General features: G+C 39.1%; 1 protein-coding gene across 1 annotated transcript in view; it reads right to left on the minus strand.

Annotated features, from left to right (window-relative positions):
* Positions 1–20,501, minus strand: part of Ccn — a 60,090-nt gene extending 39,589 nt beyond the window's left edge. The window contains exon 1 of the mRNA XM_065484679.1: positions 20,369–20,501. The gene's annotated coding sequence lies outside the window, so the exon portion shown is untranslated. The remainder of the gene's footprint in view (positions 1–20,368) is intronic.
* Between the last annotated feature and the right edge of the window lie 6,209 nt (positions 20,502–26,710).

A 26,710-nucleotide genomic window follows, 5' to 3' on the forward strand; every position in this document is an offset into this window, starting at 1 on the left:
ACAGTCATGTACACATTATCATGAAAATAATGCAGTATATGGTCGATAAGAGTTCGATTCAATTGTTTATAAGGCACTTTTTGATTTTTCGCTTAACATCACTTTTGTCTCTCAGATTTGTTAACTCACTCGGTAACATGTTCCACAGTCTCGGCAAAATACATTCAGATGTTCTATTGAAATATTTATTATCTAACAATCGTGTATTATACTGGTGAAATCTCTGATCGCCAAAGTCATCATCAAAATATTTAACACACAGTGAACTAAGCTGATAAATCTTGTCAACAGGCAACACGCACCAAAAATGAAAGAAATTCTCAACGTTTTGTTGGTGCTTTTTTGAACACATTTTATACAGTATTTTTTCTTGGAGGTGCAAAATAGAGGTGACAAGTTCACAGCTCCCCATGCGGTCATGCCATAATTCAAATAAGAATGAGCCAGAGAGAAATACATAATCCTTCGCACATTATATGGCATGTTAGCCTTTAAGTAACTGAAGTCGCACACAATTTTACGGAGCTTTTTGGAAACATGTTGAATATGAATATTAAAATTAAAGTCTTGGTCTACAATAACACCTAAATATTTCGTTTGGTTCGCTTGCAACAGTTCTCTGCAACCACAGTTAATACAAAAATTGTGAATACACTCGGTATCATGACATATAACTCGCAGTTTGCAATCTTTTCACAACCTCGGTTGACAAAACAATAAAGACACGGTCTTTTTCGTGTTGATTAAAAAACCACTATCATGGTACCACTCAGTCACAATATTAAATTCAGATTGAATCACATTTTGGCATACCGCTAAATCTTTGTGGGAGTGTAGGATCACGATATCGTCTGCGAAAATATTTATAAAGTAATTTTTGAGCAGAGGGAACAAATCATTCATGTACATTATAAACAATATTGAGCCCAGGTTTAGATCCCTGGGGCACGCCTCGGTCAAGCTCACGTGTTTCACTCATCTCTTTGTTTATTTTTACAACAAAATTGCGATTTGTTAAATAACTTTTGAATAAACTCAAAACTGATCCACGTATGCCAACACTATCTAGTTTAACTAGCAGTTTATTATAATCCAGCACATCAAAAGCCATTCTCGTGTCAATGAACAAACCAGCAACAAAATCTTTTGCACTCAAACTAGAGTTAATAAAATCAGAGAAATTTACAAATAGTTCATTTACACCTTTGCCTTTTTGGTATGCATATTGCCTTGAGTCTATTATGGAAAATTTTGTTAGGTAGATAGTTAGGTGGATTTCAAGAAACTTTTCAAAACTTTTATCAAAAACAGTCATTTGGCCAAAAATAGGTGTTTAAGTCTGTATACACTGACTGGAAGTCAGTTCGTGCTACATCAATTGCTTGTTGTGTTTTTGTTTGTGTGTATAGCAACGTAGCGATTGCGTAATGGTTAGAGATCTTGTGTGTGATGACACTTGAAATGTTCCGCAATGATTTAACGCGGACAAATAAATGGTCAATTAACGTGGAGGAAAAATTATCACCAGAGAACTCTTCTCTCATTCAAAAAAAGTTACTTCTTTTTACCACGCTTTAAACCAGTAATTAAGCAGGATGTTTTAGTTAGCCGTTCCCTAATTTAATATGATATCTATTTTATGTTAACTGTGCACTCAACAATGATAGAAAACCAAGTTTTCTAATATCAGCTCTGTCAATCATAAGTTATAAACTTTTAAATTAGCTTTGGATACTCATTATGATAAACGATTTACCAAAACATTTCCACGCTTCCTTACGGTTATTATTAATTTAGAGCATGTTTACGAATGAGAAAATGAATTCTATTACAGCATTGACCTTATTTGAAGAGTTATTGTTAAGTGCTTTTTTTTTACTTGGCGGATCGAATAAAAACTGGGATGATCTCACAAGTGCTCACAAGTGGACATCCCAAGTGGATGTCTCCCAACTGATTTCTCTCGCTAATTTCTCCCCACTCAACACTTTGAGCAGAGTATAAACACACTGACACAACTTTTTTCCACTACCTTTGGTGAATGAATATGTATAATCGATATGTTATTATTTTATGTTAACTTTTTTTCTCTCGTCGCCCTCTAAGTGACCGCTACTATTTTTCCCACTCCTTGCTTTGAATATATTAAGTCTCCTGATTCTTTTCACCATCACTCAGTCATGGTTCTCTTGCAGAAATGTTCACGATTGGCTGGGGTTATCACTGAATTTAAAACAACCTATTTCAATTATGAACATCAACAAATATCTCATCAATATTTGAAAAATGCGATCACTCGAGGTTGTTTACATATTGAATATAATTAAAACCAGGCTTCATCCTCGTTGTCGATAAAAGAGAAATTCGTCTTATTTATTCCTCGACCAGTTTCGACGTCATCACAAACGTCCTAATCATGAGTTACAATTTCAATCAAATACAAACAATGCAATAATGTCACATCTAAAATCACATAAAGTTCCATACAATTCTTTAAAACACCCACCTATTCATGAGGCAGATGAGGCAAGCTCCAAAGACCAAATGTACAAAATTCTCTTTTATTGACAACGAGGATGAAGCCTGGTTTTAATTATATTCAATATAAATATCTCATCATTTAGATTTTAGCTCGCTTCCCCCAAAAAACCATATCCACTCTACTCACCTAAAAATTGAAAAGTGTACGATAAATTCGTGGATGAATTAAAAGGATCCTCATTACTAACAATGAGTTTGTTGCTCCTCGATCTAAAATGTATAGCTATATCTGTGATGATGGAGAGTGTAAAAAAAGCCAAAGGGATTTAAAAATGCACTATGAAAAAGATTTTTGTCACGCGGATTTTGTTAACTGCGTGCTCAAGAACGATAAATAATAATTACTTTTTCAATATATCAACTCTGTAAATCATAGGTTGTATAAATAAAAAAATTAGTAAATTAGTTTTGGATCCACACGATGATAAATGAGTAATTTTATCGGAGCACTCTACTCTTCCTTTTGATCGTTATAAATTAATGCAGCATTTGTTGGAATGTGGGTTCCATTATCTTCTACAAAGGTTGGATTAACTTTTTCTCTCGTCGCCCTCTAAGTGACCGCTTCTGTTTGTTCACACTCCTTGCTGTGAATATATAAAATCTCCTGATTCTTTTAGATCATCATTTAGTCGTGGCTCTCTTACAGAAAAGGTTCTCGATCGGGTGCGAGAAGCACCTTGTACGTGTAGTTTTCTCCTCTGATATTTGTGAAAAGGGTTGGGTTTGATTATGTTACTTTTTCGAACATCACCTCTGCTCCTCATAAGTTTTATACGTCAAAAATATGTAAATTAGCTTTGGACCCGCATGACGATAAACGCGTTATTTTACCAGACCACTCTACTCTTCCTTACGGCCATTATAAATTAATGGAGCAGGAGATTGTATAAGGGTGAAAAGATTTCCTTTTGGATTATTCTTTTGACGTGTGCAGTACAACCGTCACTACCTTTTTCCCCTCTCCTTGCCGTGAATATATACCGTCACCTGATTCTGTCACCAGCATTCAGTCATGGCGGGCTTACAGAAAAAGTTCTCGATCGGGTGTGAGAAGGACTTGTACGTATCCTACAACCGTGGTGAGTCCGAGATCGATATTAGTTTATACGACAAAGAAACGCAGGAGAGTTGTGAGCTTTTCGCGGACACCTTGACGCATCTCGCAGAAGAGCATCATTACATTATATCGTTTTTAGAGTATGGTGGTGAAACAACTCACTTTAAAATTAAGCATGAAGAGGATCAGGACATTTCGTTCGAGTGGATTGTGTATGGTGATGAGTTTACGGTCACGTTGCAGGATTTCTCTTATCTGATGGAGGTTTTCCTTCGACTTAATAGCGGTCGTCTCGTTAATTCCGGAAACCCTTTTGAGATAATGAAAATGATCGCTCCGACGATCGTGTTGCGACCGACGTACGACGGTTTATCACATTTGTATTGTGAACGAAATGGAAAGTGGTGTATTTCTAGCGACACGTTGAAGAAAATGTATTATAATTCGTTTGAAATCCTTACCATGTTTCATGAAAATCGTCGTGGTTTTTTTGACTTTGAATGACATTGGGAACATATAACAGTAATCTCAAGGTTAGTTATTACATAATTTCCCCTCCCACTTTCATGAATAAATAGGATTGAGTTTAGACAGGAGCGATCATTAGCTTCGGTGGAGTGCGCGAGTATGCTTCTGACGCGAACGTTTGGAAAAGTCAAGGTTGGAATTGGCGTTGTTGAACTCGACGACGGTCGAAAACAAATTGTTAGGATCTATCCGTGTTGCGTTATTGAACAAGATCCTTATGATGAATGCGTTGATTTTATATATATTGAGGAGTATGTTCAAAATTCAGAGATGATGATAGATTGTATGAGTGAAAAAAAGAGTTATAGAATAGGGAATTTTATAAATCTTCTTTATAGCGAAAATCACGGATGTTATTTCATCGAAAGAATTGAAAGGAAATTACCACATCCTTTCCTACTCAAGATCGTAATGAATGAATTTAAGACAATAATAGAAAATTATGAAAACATTGCTGAATATTACAATTTTTTGAGTGATAATATTTGGAAACTAAAAGATTGCTGTTATAGACATTATGGGAGCGATAAGTCGTTAGAGAAAAAATGTTTGGATCTTCTTCAATAAGCTATCGTCGGAATTACTTGAATTGTATAATTTATTTTTGGTTTGTGAAATAAAAGGTAATCAATTTTATTTGAGATTGTTTCATTTTATTCATTTTTGTACCTGACTTCAGAAATTATTAAATGGTGATTCATTTTATTCATTTTTTTATCCAACATAATTATCAAGTGAGGTGGGAGATAACAGAATCGTCGAGTGAAGCGGGAGAAACCAAGTGGGAGAGTGGGGAACGATCGACTAGTGGTGGCCAGAATCGGTATAAATCCTCTACTAATGTGATCTGCAATCAAAGTAGCGTTGGAATTTTTAAACGGACAAGTGCTGGTCAAAGGTAGGTACAATTTGATGTCATCGCAGATCAGAACAGCAATTATCAGTATGCAATGAAATGGCCGTTCTTTTTTGTTTGGGCCTTGCCCGCTCAAGCTGCGATTGAAATCCAAAAATTCCAAAGATGCTCCTGTTTCTGAATTTTTAAAACTTATTTTGAAGTTTTTAGAAATCCAATAAGTACCTTAAATCATGGTATGTAAAGCTTATACGTCAGAGGGCACTGCTGGACTGATTCGGAAATTAAAAAAAGCATAATTTACAGTTCATATTTTGTGTTAAGGATTAAATTATAAAGCTGCGGGTTGATCATCACATATGATTGATAATTTTGGACAATTTATCCCAAAATCCCAATTTACCATAGAAAATGCTGACAAATCAATTGTTTTGAGCACTGCAGTGAAATTCCCTCTAAATTCCACTAGCGTGGTTATCGATTGACGATTGACATAGAAAGCGGACTGTGATTTCAGTCGTGGCAGCGCGGCAATAATTTCAGCCGGCGCTGCGGGAAGGCGCGTAAAATGTGGAGACTCCCTATCGTATAATTGGGATCTCAAAAACGGCGTAGTGTTTCCCATCTAGCCGGCCGGATCAGAAAGTGGCCAGCAAATGAGGCTGCGGTGGCGCGAGATTTGATGATACTGTCGGCGCGGGCGACGCACGCGAGCGACCAACCGAACGAGCGAGCAGACGACAATTTATAGACCCGCCGACCGCGACAGCATGCCTCGCGCTGTTTGCTGTTTCCATTACGTCAAATTAAACGAGCAAATATTTTGAGTGCGTGCAGCGCTGCAGAGGCTGCAACTTTTTGCGGGACTTTATTTTCTCAGCTGGTTTAAATTAATTACTGGACTTTGGGACACGATTCAAGTGGACAGGCTGCCAGAGGGCGCACGTTTTTAATCTTTTTTGCCTCTCACAAGAATTTGATTAAACAAAAATTACTTTGCTACATTTTCATCTTTTTTGTTTTTTATCGACGGAGGAAGGCTGGAAGGTTAATCTTTGCCCTCTTAAATGCCAGACGTGTTTCTCAGCATAAGAGACATAGAATGATGTTGCTGCATCTTTCAAGAATTTGAACTCCAAAAAACTCCCTCAGTTCTGAACACACAGCAGAATTAAACGCTAGGGTAGCATGTTTATCTGCTTGCTAGGTTGTAATTTCGTCGCTATTTATCTGTCTCTCTAGCGCGCTCTACTGAGCGAGAGTGCGCGACGCTTTATTGCGAGCACAGCTCGGCATCGAGGTTAATGCTGCGCTATACATTCCCCTTGCTCCCAGTGCAACACACTGCTATACACACACGTACATAATATAATATGGAATAGTGTGTTGTACCGAGAATAAGACGCGCACGGCAGGCTCAGATCGTTTTGCTGATAAGCGGCAGCAGTAGAGCGCCGAGTCGAGCGAGAACTTACTTTTGGCGCCGATTGTTGGCTGTGAAGCGCAATCATTGCAACTGATATTGAATTTATTATCGAAGTAGAGTGCCATGGCATACATTCCGCGCGGAGCAGCCTTCCACCCACGAGTGTGAAAGCACGAGCGTTGAAAAGCCAAAATATTACGAGTTGCGATAAATCGTGCTTTATGCAATGACGAGTTTCCCGACTCGTGTATTGCTTCTATCAATGGTGTCAAAGCGCCGATGCGCCCACGTAAACCCTGAGCACACACTGTACAATCATTTTCAACTACTGGTATCAGTCTTTCCTGTGAAATGCTTTCATTGATCATTATTAGAAAATATTGATATATTAAATTAACAATAAATGCGTCAATAGTGAGATTCGAAATTTTCAATTAGGAAAATTTGTTAATGTATATTTTTGGCTAACAGAAAACATTATTTAAAGGGGATGCCATAGCAATTTGAAAAACTCTCATAATTGAAGGGAACCGAGACTGTCTTTTTAGAAATCACATTCAGTTTATTCAATTTTCCAACTTATAATGAAATTCTATTCAATCTCCAAACTTTTCTTCCCTCTCAGGCAATCACGAATATCCGCATTTTGCACCCTTACGAACGATAAAATTAAATCGGGGCACGAAATAAAAAATTATAACGTTTGAAAGCAGCGGTGGCGGCGGAGACGAAAAGTATCGTCAAATAAAAGAGAGTAAGAAAGAGGGTGACGAGAAGTGCCTTTCGCACAAGCAGCAGCAAAGAAAATATGAGAAGCCAATTGAGAAAAAGAAAGAGAGAGGGAGCCGAACAGTTTTTCTGTATTGCACCAACTACAGTTCTAGCTTATTTCAATCAGCTGCGCACTTTATTTCCTCTTTTCTTTCTTACAATTGATTTCCAGCTGATAAACATTGAAAGTTTTTGTGTGTGTGCCTTTGCTGCGCTGCTGTTGGCGGAGAGAACCGGGAAGCGAATCGGGCTAGGGCGGCACCAAAGAGGCAGCTTTATGTGTGAGATCAAATCAAAGAAGTGGCGTGATGGATGTGATAGTGCCTTTTTACAACCGTCGGCAAACGCGCCCCCTTGTAAAGGGAGTTCTTTCTCACCTGCTCTCTCTCTCTCTCTCTCTCTCTCTCTCTCTCTCTCTCTCTCTCTCTCTCTCTCTCTCTCTCTCTCTCTCTCTCTCTCTCTCTCTTTCTAGGTGTGCGAATCCAGAGAGATAACTTTTGCTACGAGCCTTTGGAAACAAACATCCGCGGGCTTTATGATGTGGACGCAAAACTTGGAATAAAGAGCCGCATAAATTTGAAAAAGATGATGTTTTCGTGCTTTATTTCCCACTGCGATGGTGCAGGATGCTTTGCAGGTATCAGGTGCTCACCATACAATTTTTTCAAATGTAAAACAACATGCAAAAAATATATCCAGTATGACAAAATGATTAGCCATTTATATAGACAAATAAGGAGAATTAAATAACTTCAAACCTGTGAAGCTCGTTGAAATGACATTATTATTTTTTTAAATTTTACTAACGCCTTGTACTCCTAGGAACAGTTTTAACTTTCCAATTTCAAGTTTTTTTCTAAATTAAGATTAAAAGAGCATTTAATTAATATATTGATGCTAAAGCCGAATGTTTTTTTTTCTTCAAAATCTTACAAACAATAAACATTTTGCTGAGAACAAAAAAAATATTGTTTCAAATGCCGATTGCCGAGGGGAAACAATGAAAATACTCTCATAATGATTCGTGCAACGTGCTTTTCCCTGAAAAGGTTTTTCAAAAGCGAGCAAATTTGTTCACACGAGCATGATACCGAAAAATGGAACGCTGCAGCATGCACGAGTGAATGTCATTAAATCACGAGAGAACGCGGCATTTCGCAAGTTGAAGGGTCGTTGAAAAACAATGTGCGTTTGCAGTGAAAAAATTGTATTTTTGACAAATAATGTGACATATTCCGCAATGCAAAATATTTCTATGAATCTGCGCGCACTGCCACTTTATCTGAAAGCAAACATGTTGAAAACCAGCAGCTTGGAACAAATTCTTTTCAGGCACGTGAACCGATCGAATGTGATAAATTTAATCACCTAGTAATAAGAGATATGTATGGTTGAAATTTAATATTGTTCAAACGAACTTTCATAAGAAACCGTTTAAGATGCGTTAGCGGCTTCATTGAATTGGATTGTGTAATTGAGCCCGCTGATTTGCTTACCGATATCTCAAGGCATTGTATCAAGAAAACGAGGCTCAGAGGCACGGATGCTATCGAGTTCAATCATTGGATATCGAGTTTCTTGCTAACTTACCATTTGCAATCAATCGAACTGATCAGTCCTCAAGGCCCCCGAGGGCGGGTGGCTCGAATGCGGACAGATAGACTTACTTGTTAGTTATCTGCTCGGGCTGTTTGCCTCATTTCCCGTTCGCTCCCCTGTCCCTTGGTAGCTAGCGCGCGAGAAACGAGAAGAAGCGCGCGCTGTATGATTGTCACAGGCAGTCTGAGCCATTAACGACGACCACGCGGCTAATGAAGCGAGTTCGCCGAACCCATGGAGAACACACACCCTTTGGCTGGTCGGGTGGTCGTTGTCGCAGCGTCTGTCTCGCGTCGTTTCCAGGGCAAAAAGTGTGATTGCAAACTCATTTACTTGTGGCAGGTCGCTGCAACTTGTTTGCTTTGCGCTCAACTTCCTATTCCTATTACACGCTTTTCTTGCTCCAAGGTAGTTATTATTTCTATGCTGTATGCCAGGAGGTGTTTTAAATGGGTTCCACCGAGTGTTTCATCCACATGATGTTGTGTAAATATGTGATTTCATTGAGCAAAATTCATTAAAGAAAATAAACTGGTGGAAGAAAAGTAGTTATTTTTCCCATTTCTCGGAATTGGTTTCTAGCCCAGCGCTAATGGTTTGAGCCCTCTATCATTAACTTCCTTTCAAGTAATTATTAGTATATTTCACAAGTTATCTGGATTATCAACAAGAAATGGACGTGTCGTGATAATTTAAAATTATTCATTAAAAAACTTTCCAATAATATTTATTTTTTGAATAACTGGAATATCTTGCACATCATACCCGCCGAAAGAGCGACATTGAAAAAACTTGATGGATAAAAAGGAACTAACGTAAGATTAAGGACTAAGATATTTGATGCAACAAACAATCAACACACCCCATTCCTGAGGAAAAGACAAAGCAACACCAAATACAAACTCCACCATCCTTCGGCCCTTGCCTGCTCATCCCCAATTAGGTCGCTTTCAAAACCACCCCATTTGCGAAAACACACCATCGCTTAGGCCCCATAACTGGAATCTCCAAAGTGCATATACACGACCCGTTGATGCTAATGATGTGTTTGCGTGGCAGAGATTAGGACGAACGAGTTTAAGGGATTTTTCGATTCATCCGGCGGTCCCTTCCTGCATCATGACGCGCACAGAGTGCATTTTGTGTTTCACTTTGCAGTGGAAATCTTCTCCCCTAATATTTCACACCAGCCGTCTGTAATTTATATGAATTATTTTATTTTGTAACTTCAATCAATTAGTTTTTTCAATTCAAAATTGGGAACTCATATTCCAGATTAAAACTATCGCTACACTATGATCATTTAATCTTTTTGTTAATGTAAAAATGAAATGAAATATCAATGTGAGCTTGAACCTTTACTGGAAGGAGTTTGAAAAATAAATGTTATTTTCAAAATATCGTTTGAGCCACAGTAAGTTGTATTTCAGCAAAAGCGGTATTGAACTTATAAAGAATTTTGAATCTTAAGAAAATGAATTATCTTTCCTCCTTTCGGTAGCATGGGCAAGTAAAATATTTCATAGCTATTTCAGTCCTTTCCCAGAAACTGGAAGTGGTTTGATGAAAATTTACATTTTAAGTAAGTCATCATTTCATAATATCTCGAATTGGTTTCATTTTTTTAACGCTTCCTAAAGAAAATTTATTTCAAAAATAGTGGAGTGTATTTAGGATATTATGTATTATGCATTTTGAATCGATTTAACATTTTTGAGTAGCCTACATTTTGCTGGTCCATAATAACTCTGGCGAATTATTATTATTTACAGTAATATACATAATCATCGAGACAAAGAACTGTGCATAACTCACGAGAGAAACTTGAGAATTAAACAATTTCATGCAATACAGTATGCGATCGAAACCTGCGAAATAGCATACCATCCTGATTATAAATCCTTATTGAGTGATTTTCTCAATTATAATGAAAGATTGCGTGAATGCATAGTAAGAGGTGCTCTCAGTGTTTTCTTGCTGATCAGACGAGCCATTAGTGTTTTTGCTCATTACAAATCAGCTGACACTCAGCCATGATGAAAGCTGCAAACGAGGGTGTGGTTAGCACGGGTGGTCTGCACGCGGGGTTGTTGCAGGACAGCTCGTGTGTGTTTCGTGGCGCATATCAGCAGGCAGAGCGCCTAATCTGCTAAGTAGCTTTGTGCGGCGATAAGAAAGCACTCTCTCAAGCGACGCGCGCTCTTTCTCCGGCCCTCTCGCGCAAGCATATCTCTCCGCCAGGCAGCCTGCCTGCACCGACCATATTATATTCGGTGGAGCTTTAATACAGCCGAGTCAGCAGAGCACGTATTTAGTCCTCCTCCAAATTTAATGGCGCTTGATAGCGGCGGTGGTGGTGCCGGCGTTTTAAAAGCGCGCGCGTCGCTGCCGCTGCCACCGCCGCATATTTGCCCGTAATTGCATTGCTAGGGCTAATAGCGTGGCCGTCAAATATTCATGCCGACTCTCTTTCCCCTGGCGACTGGCATTGTCCCGTGTTTGCGCCTCTTTCGCACGAAATTGCACTTTAATTGATCGCACTAAGCCATCGTTTGTAATCCATTATTGCGCATCACAGCCGAAACATTGAAATTTTGTATTAGCGAGAAAGTGCAACCCAACTTTAGACAAAATTGAAAATATTAGAAACATATAATTTTATTAAACAGAGTAAAAATACTCATTAGCTCTACTCTGTGTTGATTTGAAAACAGGGTCGGTGGCTAAAGGTTTAGACATTATCTCGCACATTTTCAAATCTACTCGGAGTAGGGCAATCTCATATTTTTTCAAATTTTCCCTAATTTATTGGCATTTTTCAAGCGTGCTTGCCAACATTGTTAAACAATTTTGAGATTTCCAAAATTTGTAGCACTTGGATCAATTGTCCCAAATCAATCAAATTGAATGATTATTTAAAACCACATTAGCTGGTTCGTCCCGGAAAATTGTCAGATTTTATGCATTTGAAATTCATACTAAATGAACTTCTTTGATTTTACCATTACATAATCTTCTGAACTTTATTGTTTTTCTTAAATTAACATGTCACTTTTAAATTTACAATTTAGATTCCTGTATAGACGGAGAGCAAAAATAATTTTAAATACAGATTTGAAAAATATTTAGATTCTATATAAGACAACATGTTTTCAGCTGTAATGTACAGAGCTTAGAAAAATATCCAGAATGTATTAATTTTTCCAAATTTAAAAAAAAAAGTGGAACTTGAGCCTTGAATTATTTGATTGTTACACCTCATTTCACATTCTTTTTGTGAAATTCAAGTAGTACGTAATTAAAATCGGTTTTCCGATTAATCCTTTTCTTGCAAGAACCTTTGGTATAGAGAATTCTTCACGGCATAGCCACTTGTCAGCTTGTAGCTGGGTGAACTGGTGTGAGCGAGCTGAAGAGTCACTCTGGTTGGAGTTGGCGAGAGAACTACGCCACTAATTAAGTCGGCGTATGTGTTCGAGAGACTGGCCATTTGAAAATCAGCAGCCTAGTTGACCTAGATTCGCGACCGAGAGCCTGTTTCCCAGCAAACAAAAGTGGTGGTTCTTGTAGCACCTCAAACGAGAGAGTGCACAGAAAGACAGGTATATGCATCACGCTTGACAAAGGCGACGAGCAGGCTGCATAATCATCACTTTTCGCTCGCTCGCCGCCAGCCGTCGTGTGTTTTGTCGCAATTTACCGCAACGAGAGTGGGAGCACTTTTTGTGCTGATGCGAGCGAGCAAACTCTCGGTGAAAACGCCTCCACCGCCCCCTCGAAATGCTATTTTCTGATTCACAAGCAGTTTTAGTTCATTAGGTGCTGCAGTGTGAAGAGCAGCTGCCGACGGTGATGAGCTTTGCGTGCACGCTGATCCGCACATATATATAAAATGTTTAGAACGGAATAACATGAAATCGCAATTAACCTGCTGACTTTGAAAGTGTAAATAAAAAGTTGGCTTTATTTGCTACACACCAGATAGCTTCCCATATAAATAGGCACAGCGCTGGCTCGTTCGCTAAATCGATATCAATGTTTATTTTCTCAGGAATAGCCACATGGCCTCGGTGAGTATAAAATATTCAGCATTTTAAATTGAGCGTTTTAGGTCACAAACGACCTTGCATTTTAATAGAAATCACGACTTTTATTGCCTGCATTGAATCACCAAGCAAAACTATATAGGTATTTTATCGTTTTGCCCTGCATTTGAATTTAGAATATTTCAATTCTCTGCCCTACCAACTAGCTCACTATCGGAGTTTTATGGTGTAATGCAGATTGTAGTTCGATTTATAACCCCCCCCCCCCCCCCAATAAATCATAAATTTAAAAGTAGATCTCATAACAGAATATTCTTGTTCGATCATTTTGTTATGAACAGGATTACCCAAAAATATCTCATGAAAAAATAATACATACATTTTGAATTTTAAAATAAGCTCTTTTGATTTAACACGCATTTAAAGTTTTTTATTAAATCATGAGAAGAAGAGTGATAATAATTAGTGTCTAAATTACTTAGCCAGTGATTTCACAATGTAATGATTGCGAAACAAACCGAAACTCTTAAACTTCCTATCTTATTAGGTTAAATAAATTATTACAATGCACCTACTCCATTAAAGTAGAGATTTACAAGCCAACAATTAATTATAAACAGTTGGCATTATTGACTAAAGCAAGTAGTTCATTGAGTTTATGGATTGTGATATTTAGCTCTAGACGGTGCAAGAATCAAATCAGTACCAAGGAACAATCAAATTTCTAAAAAAGGTTTGTCAATTATTTTTTCGCTTGACTTCGATCCCTCTCGTGCAATATATTGAATGGTGTGCAAATTATGCGCTAAATTACTCTTCTGGCGAAATTATAATCATAATTTCCAATAAGGAGACAGTGCTCGCCACATAGTTTTTCCTCATTTTTAGGTAGCATTTCAAGTAAAGCTAAAAAGGATTTTACACAAATTCCCTGTAAAGCTTTACTTTAACAGTATGGGCAGTTCAGTGAAAATGCGTAGATTAAAATGATCTTAAGCATTCTCGTATTGTTGTTGAACCCTCCAGGCATTCCATTTTTGCCAAAAGTATACCTGGAAAACAAAATCCACGTCGCAGTGCTAGCTAGAGGAATTTTGAACAACAAGTCATTGAAAACAGTTGATTACACTCGACAGCCAAATCAAAATAAGGACAAGCAATGCTGTGACCGCCAATCCTGCGAGAAAAGTCTCCTGCAAAATCCTGAATGCCCAAAAAAGTACATCCATTTCTGCAAAGTTATTTCAGACAGTAAATCATTTCCTTCCTATATCAAGAAAAATCTTGAAGGAAATTTTGGTTTGATTTGTTATGTCATACATGAGAAAAATGCAGGAGAATGCGGGTAAATCCTGCGACTCCGCAGAAAAAAGAATAATATAAGAATTACAAAATTGACAAAACCAGACCATTCACGCCCTTTAAAACAGTCCTGCTTAACTGCACGGCCAATGCTAAAAAAATGATGTTCTATTAAATGCGACGGGTCCAAGAACAAAAGCGCGATTTTGATTGTCACCGAATAAAAGTCTCCAGAGTCGGTACTGCTATATAGCCAGGAAAATGCAAAGACCGCCCGAGGGCGTCGAGTTGGCGGAGGCTGGGAGCTGGGCGTTGTAATAATCCCATCCGTGCATGCACGCTTTTGTCAAAACTCAGTGATCGAAAAGCCCGCTCGCAGCCTTTCATTAAATCAGCCGCTCAGCTGCAACACCGATATATGTTAATCGAATCTCGTTCGGCGATGACTGACGAGCTAGACGCACTCGCTCTAAAGGCAAAGAGAGGGTGGCGATAATTGTGCCTCGCCGCCGGCAGCAGCAGCAGCGACAGCATCCATATTCTCGGCAACATACTGGCAAATTAATGTGGCTACAATGGGCGTCGCATTGCATCAGTCGGCCATGCCTGCTGGGGAGACTCTTTCACACACGGCTACTTTCTCGCCTCGGCCTTAATTAAGACTAGCGTATTGCGAACAGAGCAACCACCTGCAATCTGTTTAATTAAAGCGTCGTGGATGAGCAGAATCAAAAATTACGTCTGAATGGGTGATTTGCAGAGTGCGCCGCATTGGAGCTTCGCCATGCGCGCCTCTTTGTGGATGATGCGAATAATCAAGTTAGGAATCATGCTCACTGATTCTACTCAGCAAATAACTGGGAATCCACGCTAATCACGATAAAGGATCGAGAAGAGAAGAGAGAGAAACTAGGTCAGGGATTCAGTTCTATAAATTAGTTGCGTTCGTAGAAACTTGCCCTTTGTGATTTCTAATCTTGGCTGGATTTAATTCGATTGCACAACTGATTCCGATATTTACACAGAAGTCAAAGATCGAGTTTTCTCTTCTCATGACTGTCAAAGTGCTCATCGAGCGGGTAAAAGCGCGTTTTCCATAAAATTTCGTTATACAGTTGCAAAACAACTAACTGCTCAACGAGTCTCAAGGAACGAAGAATATTTCCCGATTAAGCTCCTCGTAGCAGCCGCTGTGTGCGAGCGTCTATAGGAAATCCAATTGCTCGCATTCCGAACCAGGGCAGCTTTTGAGCGCGCGCGTTTCAAGAAGTGCACATCATCAGCAAAAGAGCGGCGATGAAAGCGCTATAGCTCGTCAGCGGTGGCGTTTATGCTCAGTATTTCTCCGTGCAAGAGAGAGAAGTCTAATCTTTTGAAGTCGGCGGTCGAGATAATTCAGGCGACGTGCACAACTGGCTAGAAACTCGGCGGGCGAAGGATTTTATTTTGCCAGCCTCTTTTAAGCTTTTAACCCTTTTGGCGTGTCTCCGAGCCAAAGCAAAAAAGTGTCACACCGAGATGAAGTAGTGTTTTCGCCCTTATTTCTCTGTGCACACTGTGTGTTTTTATTTCTCCGCCAGGTTTGAGAATGAGAGAAAGACTACGTGGCCAAGGTATAAAAGGAAAAGAGAGAGCTTTAGGTTTAGCCCTCGGTTGCTACTTCTTTTCGTTCTGAAAATTTGCTCGCAATCGCACGTCCCGCTATTTTTGTGCAGCTGACAAGCATCCCTTACAAAAAGAGAACAGCCATCAATCTTTTTGATGGAAATTTAACTTCAATCGTCCCGCTGGCGACAGTATAAAAGGTGCAAATAAGAAATCTTATTACGACGCGAGTGCCTGACTGTGACAACAGCGGAGGTAATAAAAGATCTTTGAAACTTTTGCAGGTGAGTGTGTGTGAGAGAGAAACAAATGTTAAACAAAAACTCCATTTCCTAAACGAGGTGGGTATTTGTAACATAAATAACATCGAACTTCACGCACACTTGTTCTTTTCCAGAAAGTGGGAAATATGGTATTACTATTACTATATATAGTTCCTTGCTGACCAAAAACGTGGTCTTTCGCAGAATTTAATGTTGTTGTAATAATTTAAATAATGTACCATTAATGTAAACACAAATATACATATATATATATATATGACGAAAAAATCAATATAGGAACATTGATGTCTCTTGCAACTTAACAAAATTTGCAAAAGTGTTGAGGACGAAGCTCTGAAACGCTTAAAGGGCAAACCTCACGGTACAAGCTTTTTGAGTGCAACTAAAATTTAATCAGCTTAATCAAATAATCGATCGTCCAAAATACCCAATTTCACAGGCTAAACTTTCTCGTCGGCCCTCTGATCCTCGCCATCAGAGCAAAGATTAGACTTTAATCCGGAGCATCCGGGTGTCTCGCTTGACAAACTATATCGCAAACTGATTCGATGAAAAATTTCCACTTCGAGATAAATCTGTATAGAGTAGCAAGCTCTTTTAAACAAACTCATTTTAATTTAGCTTCTCTCCATCAAAATTTGGAAATGCATACAGCGAAGTATATCCAACCAGAATGGTCCCTAGTAGTGATGTAAAATCTTATTAAAAAAGTATACAAGTTTTCCAAACTGGGTGATTCAGAATTTGTCTCAACGTTCAGGAAAAAATGGATTATGTCCGAAAAAACGAAATTTTGAATTCGCGTACCCTTCTCCTTCCAAGAGATATTACAGAAGGTATCAAGCTTTCGTCGAGTTTTAGAGGGAAAAGAAAATCTTGGAAGCTGTGCAGACTCTATTAAATTATTATGAACTGCAATATGTAGCTCATCAAGGAAGAACCTGATTCATTCAGGTTGATGATTTTCGGACAATTTCCGGATCGTTTGGACGTATCATGAATCACCCATTACGGACAAAGTAGTGCTCCCTTTTATTGGAGTCAAAATATGTAGAATGGATAACATTTAAAACCTATTCAACTATGGTCATTTGTTTAATTTTTTATTGTTGAAAAAATTGTGCTTAAGGATGAATTTTTGTGACGTCAATCTTTTATCGAATACACTTGCGGCTGCTCAGACTAAGAGGATGACTGTGTTGGAATTAATTGTTTAGTTTTCGAACTCCTTTTGCAAGTCCAAAGTGTAACTATGTTTTATGAATGGAAGTGAATTAGATATTTTACGCAACGACATTAATGCTGACGAGCATGTTTGGTGAGACGGCGTTATACGACGTAATTTCGTAAGCGAAACCGCACCATTAGCGTGGGCATGGACTGCTATGAAATTTTGAGATTTGCAATTCACATCGCTGTGGCGGTGACTAACAATGCAATGAACGTGCGACGTAGCCTCGCCTCCAGGAAAATGGTCAAGGAAACGCAGAGAGGTATTTGTACACAAATCCCGGCCACCGCCGCGGAGCTCGAGCTGCAGCTGATGCATAATTTACAAGAATGCGAGACTGCGTGCGTGTTCTCGAGTCATTGATCAAACAAAAAGCGTCTGAAAATAGTACAAGGCTCAGAGGAGACATCGTGCTGCAGATCGCACTGAAAATGGCAATTACATTAATGGCATTGGCCTGTCAAAGCGGCTGCGGAGGTGGATTTTCCCGTGTCCACTTCTATGGTGGTCAGTGCGCATCAATGATTGAAAATCAGATCGTTCGCTGATGAATAAAAGATGTGCTCACGTGAAACTGAAAAAGTATCCTTGCGGTGAACAGGTCATGCGTCAGGGACTACTCAATCACCCTAGAAATTTCCTCGTTTTTTTTTTCATTTTGACACAGCTATGATTACAGAAAATCATAGAACTAGCTCGTAATTTCAATTCAACGTGTTCTTCACCACAATATTAGCCCCTCGAGGAAAATGTGACTTATTCTTTTTCAAGGTTAATTTGTAGATTTCAACCAACTGATTTATGGACCCCTGACATACACACAATTGTCATCATTCTTATTTAAACATTAAATTTTGATTTTAGTTAGATCTCTTAAATTTTAAATTTCAGGTAGACCCTTCCTTTTGCACAGGTGATCATTTCACTGTTTTACAATAAATTATTCAAAATAGCTGCAATCGTGTAAGTCGTGGGCATTTAATAATTACTCTAGATTTATTTTATCTTAAACATAGTATTTTGTCATCTATCCTCAAAGAAAAAATTTTGGTAAGGAGACCATTGTTATTTTCGTATTTTATATTTTAAGTAAATTTGATTTTAACATTGATTTTTTTATATCATCAACCTTTGTTCATCTTAAGGCACCAATTTTATGCTATCTCTAGATTTTTAAATTGTTATCGATCTAAGACGAACAAACATAATTTATATTAATATGCTGTTTATAAACGCAAGATTTTGGGACATTAAATGGTGACCTGCATTTTGGTTTGTTGCCTGTTTTGCATAATGGCTATGCGATATATTATGTGCTTTCTGTGCGGTTCTCTCCCTCTCTCTCTCTCTCTCTCTCTCTCTCTCTCTCTCTCTCTCTCTCTCTCTCTCTCTCGCTCTCATTAGAATAACACTTGTTTCTTGCACGTGCGACTTTTGATGAGAGGTGCCTGTGCGTTTTGTGTGTTAGAGCACCAGGTGCTTGTGTGCGGCAAGCAGTGATTAAAATGCGGATGCCTCGCGGAATCAGCCACTGAGACTCGTGAGCACATATCTGGAAAGGGCACGTGCCGAAACATAATTGACGCGTGAGTAGACGCGACTGCTGCCTCGCCTTCCCGATGAATTATTTACGCTTCCTCCTGAGAGTTCATTTGCTGCTCATAAATTGCATTGGAATTAACTTTGCAAACTAACACAATTGTTTTGCTTCATTATTCATTTGCATATTGCGCAGAACGAAGCTTGTTTTGTTAGTTAATTTTGATGCAGAATACTGAGATCCATTAATATAATTTTCGATATTTTTACTTCTCTCAGCTTCATCCTAAAAATTTCAAATGAAAACTCTTCTATGACTACTAAGTATGGTAAAGTTCTGGTTAAAACCAACGGGTACTTTTGCAGGCAAAAAACTGTTTGCAAATAAACTAGAGATATTTCATTTAATATATAACTTTGTGGCTTTGTTTATGCACACGCAGACATATTTATACAGAAAAAACTTGTTACTTCGTATAGAAATAATTTTTCTCAGTATATTTCATGATAAAATATTGCTTGAATAATCCACCAACCCAATTTCAATGTAGTTATATTGTTTTTAAAATACATTTTTAATTTGAATTAAATTTTGACAATCTCTTGAATTTTAACGGTTGTAAATTTTTGCTGACTAATTATAATACAGTATCATTTAATTGGTTTTAATGTAGCCTAAAAATATTCAGTGACATTAGTTCACCAGATAATTTTTCAATGATAAAGTTGATACATAAGTGCGGCCGTTCAACAGTTATTCGAAGTTAAAAAAGGCTTTTGAATAAATAAATGGGAACATGTTACAAAGTGTTCAAATTAAAAAAAAATTGAAAGACGCTGTTAGATTTTAAACAAGCCTCTAATAAAAGAATCTAATATTTGCTCTGCATAATATAAAATCGTTTAATACGCATTCCAGTCTATGTTCACTTCAATTTATTTCTCTTTGAATTGCGCATCAGATTTCCCACGAAGCAGGTACCAGCTGACATTTTGCTAGCAAATAAGCCTCGACACGAGATATATCTGCATCTTAAAGCTTCTCTCCTGAAGCGAAAATCCGCGTCTCGCGTACAAATGTGTGAATATGCAAGGCGAGCATCACTCGGCGCGTGTAACGAAATTAGCCGCACGACTGTTGAGCGTCGTCAGCGTCAAAACGTCTTCTTATCATCCGTCGGGCTTATAAGCGCAGAGACGCAGCAGTAAAAAAGCGATCGCGTTGACAGTGCTGTAAATTTGCTTGACGACGACAACGACGGACTCTTCAACGCGCGCGTCGCATTCTCTTTCATTAGCTGCCAGCGCGCAGTGTGCGACAAAATAGCTGCATGCTTTTTATGAGCCACCCGCCTCGCTGTTTATTAGGTGTCTGGGGAGCGAGTTACGCATTATTCATGTGCCCGCGCGCTCGCCTGCTCGCCACCCGCCCGCCCTGCGTGTGTTGCATGTAATTTCATTTTCTACTCGGCGCAAAAAAACAACTAGTCGCGGCTCGAGTGGCGTGCGTAATGTTACACACGCCTGTGCTGAAAAATTCATCAATCCGGAAACTCGCACGCGTGATCTTTTACACTCACTCGGCTTTTGAAGTTGTGCTGAAAGGGTTGCTTCAAGTCTGGTACTTGGGAGCGAAGAAGCGGACCTCGAGGATGCAGCGATCCCTGCTCGCCGGCCACCGACAAACTGCAAACTGACTCGCTAAGGTTCAGCGTCCACAGCCGAGGCTACGACTCGCTCGCCCGCCGCCGCGGCTGACATGCGCGCCTCACCCACCTGTCAACAGCCCTAGACTGCGCCTCCATCTCGCTCCACGCTCCTGTGCTTCAGCATTTTCATAAAGTTTTGAACTAATTAATTGAACAATTTTCAAAATGGCTCAACATTTTTAATTTACATGTCTTGAAATTACGCAATTATGATCGGAACATAAAATTATTAATTTGATTTTCAAGGATAAGTGCTGCTTATGAGGTAACGGTGAGCTAAGGATCATACGAAAGCGTTTAACATTATTTCCTTTTGCAATTAATTCGCTTTCTGCCACCCATAACCTGATTTTTACCTACTGGGATATAACCATTTTAAAATCTATTTTGTACATTTAATCACCCCATCCAGTTTTCTTTATTTTTTCCTATTAATTGTAAAATATACCCTTGGTGTAAGTGGTTAATTTACTGTAAAAAGAGAGCCACAATCAGCTGTAAATATTATTTTACTTATTATTGCGGTTTGATCAATGAGAACCCGGATCAGGGAGATCAAATATAGCAAATCAATAGAATAATTGACTCGGCACATTATAAGTAAATCACTCAAATGGGGAAGCATTAGCTTATGAGCAGATTTGAAAAGAAAGGATTTTCTCTCATTTTGAGCCTTGAAGGGTAAAGGGGTTGGGAGGCGCACTGGCTCCGACTCGCCACTTCGTTGTTTGCGCACCTTTTCAGAGGCTTAAGGGACAAATAATATCTGGTGTTTCAATATCAGAACTCGGTGCGGAAAGGCAAAAAGATGGCCATTTTGGGCCCAAGCTCCTCTGTGGCCAATCGGGTCCTATGCTATCCGTAACTGTATCGGCCCACAGGGCGTGCTGAGGAGAGGTTTAGAGAGGAAGAAGACATAGAAAAGAAAAATTAAAAAATAATTATTATGCAGCTATATTTGAAATTATGCCAGGTCTGCTCTTCAAGTTTAATAAGAGTATTATGCTTCCTTTTGTTTCTCATAACAAGCTTGAACTTCCAAGGACTTCTTTTCCTATATAATACAGATAGCGTGCCTTGACACAAATGAAGAAGAAAGCCATTTTGCACAAATTGCTAGTTTCATCTTTTCTTCAGTACACACAACTAGTACGCAGGAATCGAGCTTCGTTCCGTGTACTCCAGCCGCCACAAAGAAAAGCGAAATAAGGGCAATCAGTGTCGGCGGAGAACGGCGAGTTCATCAGCGTGGAGCAGCAGGAATATTGAAATTGTTCTGCTTGAACCCGTCAACCGGTTGTTTTGATGGGTGTGCACGGAAAACACGCGAGCGTTATCAGAAAAATCATACCGCTGCTCATCCTCTCCGCGTTGTCTATTTCAGCGAAATCAGCAGTCAGCTCCCTTTCAGCAGCTTCCAGCATATATCAACATCTTCTGCCGATAAATCTCCATCGCAAATATTCGCCTCCGCAATGGCGACGAGAGATGAGTGAGTTCGGCTTTTGCAACCCGAGTCTCCGCTCCGCGGGGTATACAGTTACCAGCAGGGCGTGGAAATAAATATTCCTCCGCAGTCACTTGCACGTGATTCAGATACGGACATTTAACATGACGCGCGAATCTGTCATTTGAGAAGGGCAGTGAAATTTTGTCCGAAATTTAACGCCAAGCAGGGAAGCGTGCAAGGCGTACAAGGTAATTAACCACCTCTCAACGAAAGCAAGGGGATTCATTTTCTTTGCTTTAGTTATTTGTTCACTAATTCTTCTCAAATTACAAACAACTGTTGCCTACATCCTCTGATTTGAGAATAATTAAACAATACTAAAATTAAAAAAGGTAACCGACTTGCGTTTGTTGATTGAAAGCTCAGGTAAAGGGCAGTGCACAAATGGTTTTAGCATGTGTTTCGTAGAAATTTATCAGCCAAATCATATGTTTGCTGTGGTTATTATAGTCCCATCAATGAGGATCTTTCATTTTAAAAAGTGACCAAGATTGTTTATCTGGTGCTATGAAATTATAGCAAGCAGTTTTAAGAAAAATTAAATAATGAAAATAGCATTTTTTATTTTTCGCCACAATCCGAGGAAACCGATCTTCTTCCAATGTTCAAATATCAAAAGTCATCTACTTTTTCACTTTCTCACTTCCCTGTCCCATTACTGCGATGAGTCGTATTTGCATTGACAGAGAAAAGTGATGAAACTTGAGTTGCGCATCATTAGCAAGTCGAATTTGTGTCTCTCAGCAGCACCTGCATCTGCAGATGGATATTGAATCGTGTCAATTTATCTTGACATGAATTGTAGGGAATTCAAGTCAGATGTGAAAATCTTGTCGATATGATACTAATTTATCATCTCTGCGTCATTAAAAGCGTCTCTGACTCCCTCACAATTTGCAGGAATAACACGATCATGCGCTGCAGCCATAGTGAGTTGCAGCAATTTATGTACATATTATTATAAGATATCATGTAAACCGAATGAATGAGAGACAAATTGCAAACAAAACCAAAAGTTTAAGTGGTTTTGAAATTTGCAAATTCCTATAAAGATAGTTGAGTGCAATGAGTAATAAGATTTCCAATTTAAGATTTGATTTGCCACGTCAGTAATTTTTGCAACTCAAGACATCTCGGCCTATTTTGCAGAATCTCCCCCGTGAAAGGAAGATTGATGCCGCGCGCCCAGAATGATGAGCGCCGTATAGCGTAAGCAAAGCGAGCTTTGCGTCGCGTCCGACTGCGAGAGGGCGAAACTTTTCGTGCGTGGTCCTAACTGCCGCGTCGCGGTATCAATCAATCTTGCGCAATTCACTTTATTGAGATTTCAACTCGCGCGTCACTATAATGGGAACAGGTGATGAGCAGCCTCGGGCGTGTCATTCCTCAGAGCCGCTTTTGTTGCCTCGCAAAAGGCTGATGGTGTCGCTTTCGTTTGGAAAAGCGTTATTGCTCATTTCCAATTCTAATTTTTTAGAACATAGTGGACTCAATCTTTAGTGAAATTTTTCACATCATTATTTGGATAAAAATTTAATTTTAATTTTATGCAGAATTCGATGTGAAAATTTCATTTCCTTGAATGAAACTGTCAAACTGCTTCTCAAAACAGATTTCTAGAGCGTTGTGTAAAACCAAAATAAGCTTACCGCGTAAGCGCTTATTGTACGCGGGGGTAGAATGCTGAAATGTTGATGGGCAGCACCTGTGAAAGAAAAGGAGAAGCACGTTTTGCATGAAAAACATTTCGTTTTGTGCACTGGGCACCAGGGAATACAAGTACCAGTGAAAACTGTTTGACGCACGATGGCAACAAATACTGAGGGTGGTTACGGGTTGCTTTTTATTTTTCCGTGCGCGCCGCAAATAATGAAAGGCAGGAATGCGTGAGTCCCAGTTGAATACCAACAGCCCCGTCGCCGGTCGGTCGTCGGCAGCTCACTCAGCCAGCAGTCATTGGTGTGCGAGCGCGAATTCCCAGGCATATTGCAAGCCTGCTCTCAATCTCTCTTACCGGGAGCTTTCATTTTTCTCCTCCGAGTCGATATTTTGTAAGCAAGCAGTAGTGTTGAGATATGGAAAATAAGGAATCTCTCTTTGGAGTAATTACTGCAGCGCGTGTTTTGAGCCGGTCGAAAAGCACCGTTTGCTCTTTCAGAAAGAACGCTTTACCCCGCAAGACGAGCGACCGAGAGTTCCGAGGTAATACCAGAGAGACGGAGAAAAATTCGCACACATGTATTCTGAAGACTCCATTACTTGCATTAAGACAAGGAATGTGAAAGAGGCTGGAAGGGATGGAAAACGTCCGCGAGAGAAGTGAGAATGTGCCGTTCACTCTGAGGCGGTTTTTCATGCTGTCATCTTAATATTTTCTTCTCAGAACAGCACTCAGCTTAGAATTCGCGTTTAGAGATGAGAAAAGTGAGAAACAGAGTAAACGAGGAAGACGTGAGGCGGAAAATCTGAGGCATAATCTCCATCCTTGAGCTCAACCAACAACATTTAAATATTTTAGGCTTACCTTGCGCTATCATTCTGCAGTGTGTTTATAGGAAATGACAGTTTTCGTAATGGAAGAGAAAACCCGTAAATGAATGTATTAAAAAAGTTTTCATTCAATTGTGATAATCCTTGAGAAGCCGAGACGAATCAATTAATGTTTCATAAGCACCTGCCAAGAATTGTAATGTTCCCGTAAATAAATATTTCTAAAAAAATCCATGAAATCCCCATATTTTAGATATAGGCCGGAAAAATTGCGAATAGCTCACAAATGGCCCAAGATAATATCTCCAAATTTAATGTGCTAAGAGAAAATATGATTTAATTTTATGTCCTTGAGAATCCTTTGGAGTAAAACTCGAGAACATTTTACAAATAGAATTATTTTGAAATTTCCAATTAGTTTCGTTTCGTCCAAACAGGAAAAACAGGACATTTCATAAGCTTTCAGAATATTGGCATAATTGTTACAAACTTCACATTCTTAGCGGTTCCTTGTTATAGTAATCAAATGGGAATAGCAATTATAAACATGTTGGAAAGCATATTTTTACCGAATTTTACTGTCAAAACTTTTGAGAGATAATTTTACAGGGTAGTTAAAGTTGAGATCTGTGCAGCAAAATGTGTTATGTTCATCAGTGAAATGCTTTTGCAGCTAGAGTCATCATCATTCCTTACGCTGAAAACAACCCTTGCAGCACGACTCGCGCGTGATGTTGCTGCGCGCTTAACACAATTTGCAACTTAATTTCATATTCGACGAGTCGAATAAAACTTGTTCCGCAGGCTCCGCCTCGTAAAACTTGATTTCGCCTGAATGTAAATACCACTAAATACGCGGCACGCAGCAGACACACACACACCGTGGAGCACATTCACGAAAGTGTTTTTGTGCCGGAAAGCCGTTCGCTGCACACTGGTATAGTAGCACTTTAGTTCAGCCTGCCGGGATTTCCACTGTTTCGAATTTGCATTTATTTTCTTAACTTACTCCAAGTTAGTGCTAGAGAATCTTTTCTCGCCCGTGCTTTTATTCGCGATCGCTCGCAATTCACCGGCGGAGCTAGGGAGGCTGGGGGTGGGCGGACGGGCGGTCGGTCGGGTAACAAACTAACGAAAGCTGTGTGCTTGCCAAAAGTCAATCTCAACTTGCTGCCGAGCAGACGGAATGGCAGGGCCAATAAAGCTTCGCGAGGAAAAACGGCATTCTTCGCTCCTGCCGTGAGGTAGGAATTCCGTTTGTCTGTTAAGAATCCAGTAAATTAAAGAAAACAAAAGGAGTCGGACGCTGCTATATTTTCGTCTGCTCCTCATTGTTGAGAGAGAAGGCAAGAGAAAATAAGGCAGCAAGATGAAAGAGCGTGCGCATATCTTGTTGTTTGCGGTTGAACTTTTGTTGCTCTTGTGATGAAAATGTAGAAGCGGGTGCTCCCGCAACGTGATCTTCAAAGAGGGAGAAATCGGAGAGTAAATTAGAAAATAAAACAAGACGTTATATGCGAAAGAGTTTGGAGGGGTGAATTACCGACGCAGTTCTCGCACGACTCATAAACAAGGGAGGTAAACAATACTAAAGGGAGCCAACACTATTAACCTCTTTTCGCAGGAGTTTTAAGAAAAATATAACGAAAGTTTAATAGGGGTTGGCAAGAAACGTCACAGTGTGTAAATGTTTAATTTCTCACCTCCACATAGTTATTTGACTCTCAAACAACTGCCATGAACCGAGGATCATTTAGTGGTTATGACTGTGAATTTATGACAGTTCTTTTGCATGTGTTAAGAAAAAGTACCTATTAAATTATTATTTTCCGGAAAAATTATTTTTCCTCGATCAAACTTTGTACTTGCTGCTTGAAATTTGTCTTGTGGAATTAAAAACGAAATTTTAAATTGTAAGTCAAACAGACTTGAAAGAACTGTTATGGTGTAGAAAATCTATCACAAAACTTCAGAACATTTTTTTAGTGAAATTGTAAAACTGGACCTGATACACGAAATTGGAGGAAATTAATTAATTATTTGTTGTGGTTCTAATTTCACTGTTTGTACTCATTTTCTGCTTCCATGACGGTTAGTAGTAAACAAAGGTCGGTTACTTAAATTAACAATCCTAACAATCGTAAATTTGAGTGGTTTGTTCAATTCTTCAAGGCCGAGATGAAGCAAGGATTAATTAAGTGAAAAGTTCAATC

The sequence above is a fragment of the Cloeon dipterum genome, chromosome 3 (assembly GCF_949628265.1).
Source record: "Cloeon dipterum chromosome 3, ieCloDipt1.1, whole genome shotgun sequence".
Classification (NCBI taxonomy): domain Eukaryota; kingdom Metazoa; phylum Arthropoda; class Insecta; order Ephemeroptera; family Baetidae; genus Cloeon; species Cloeon dipterum.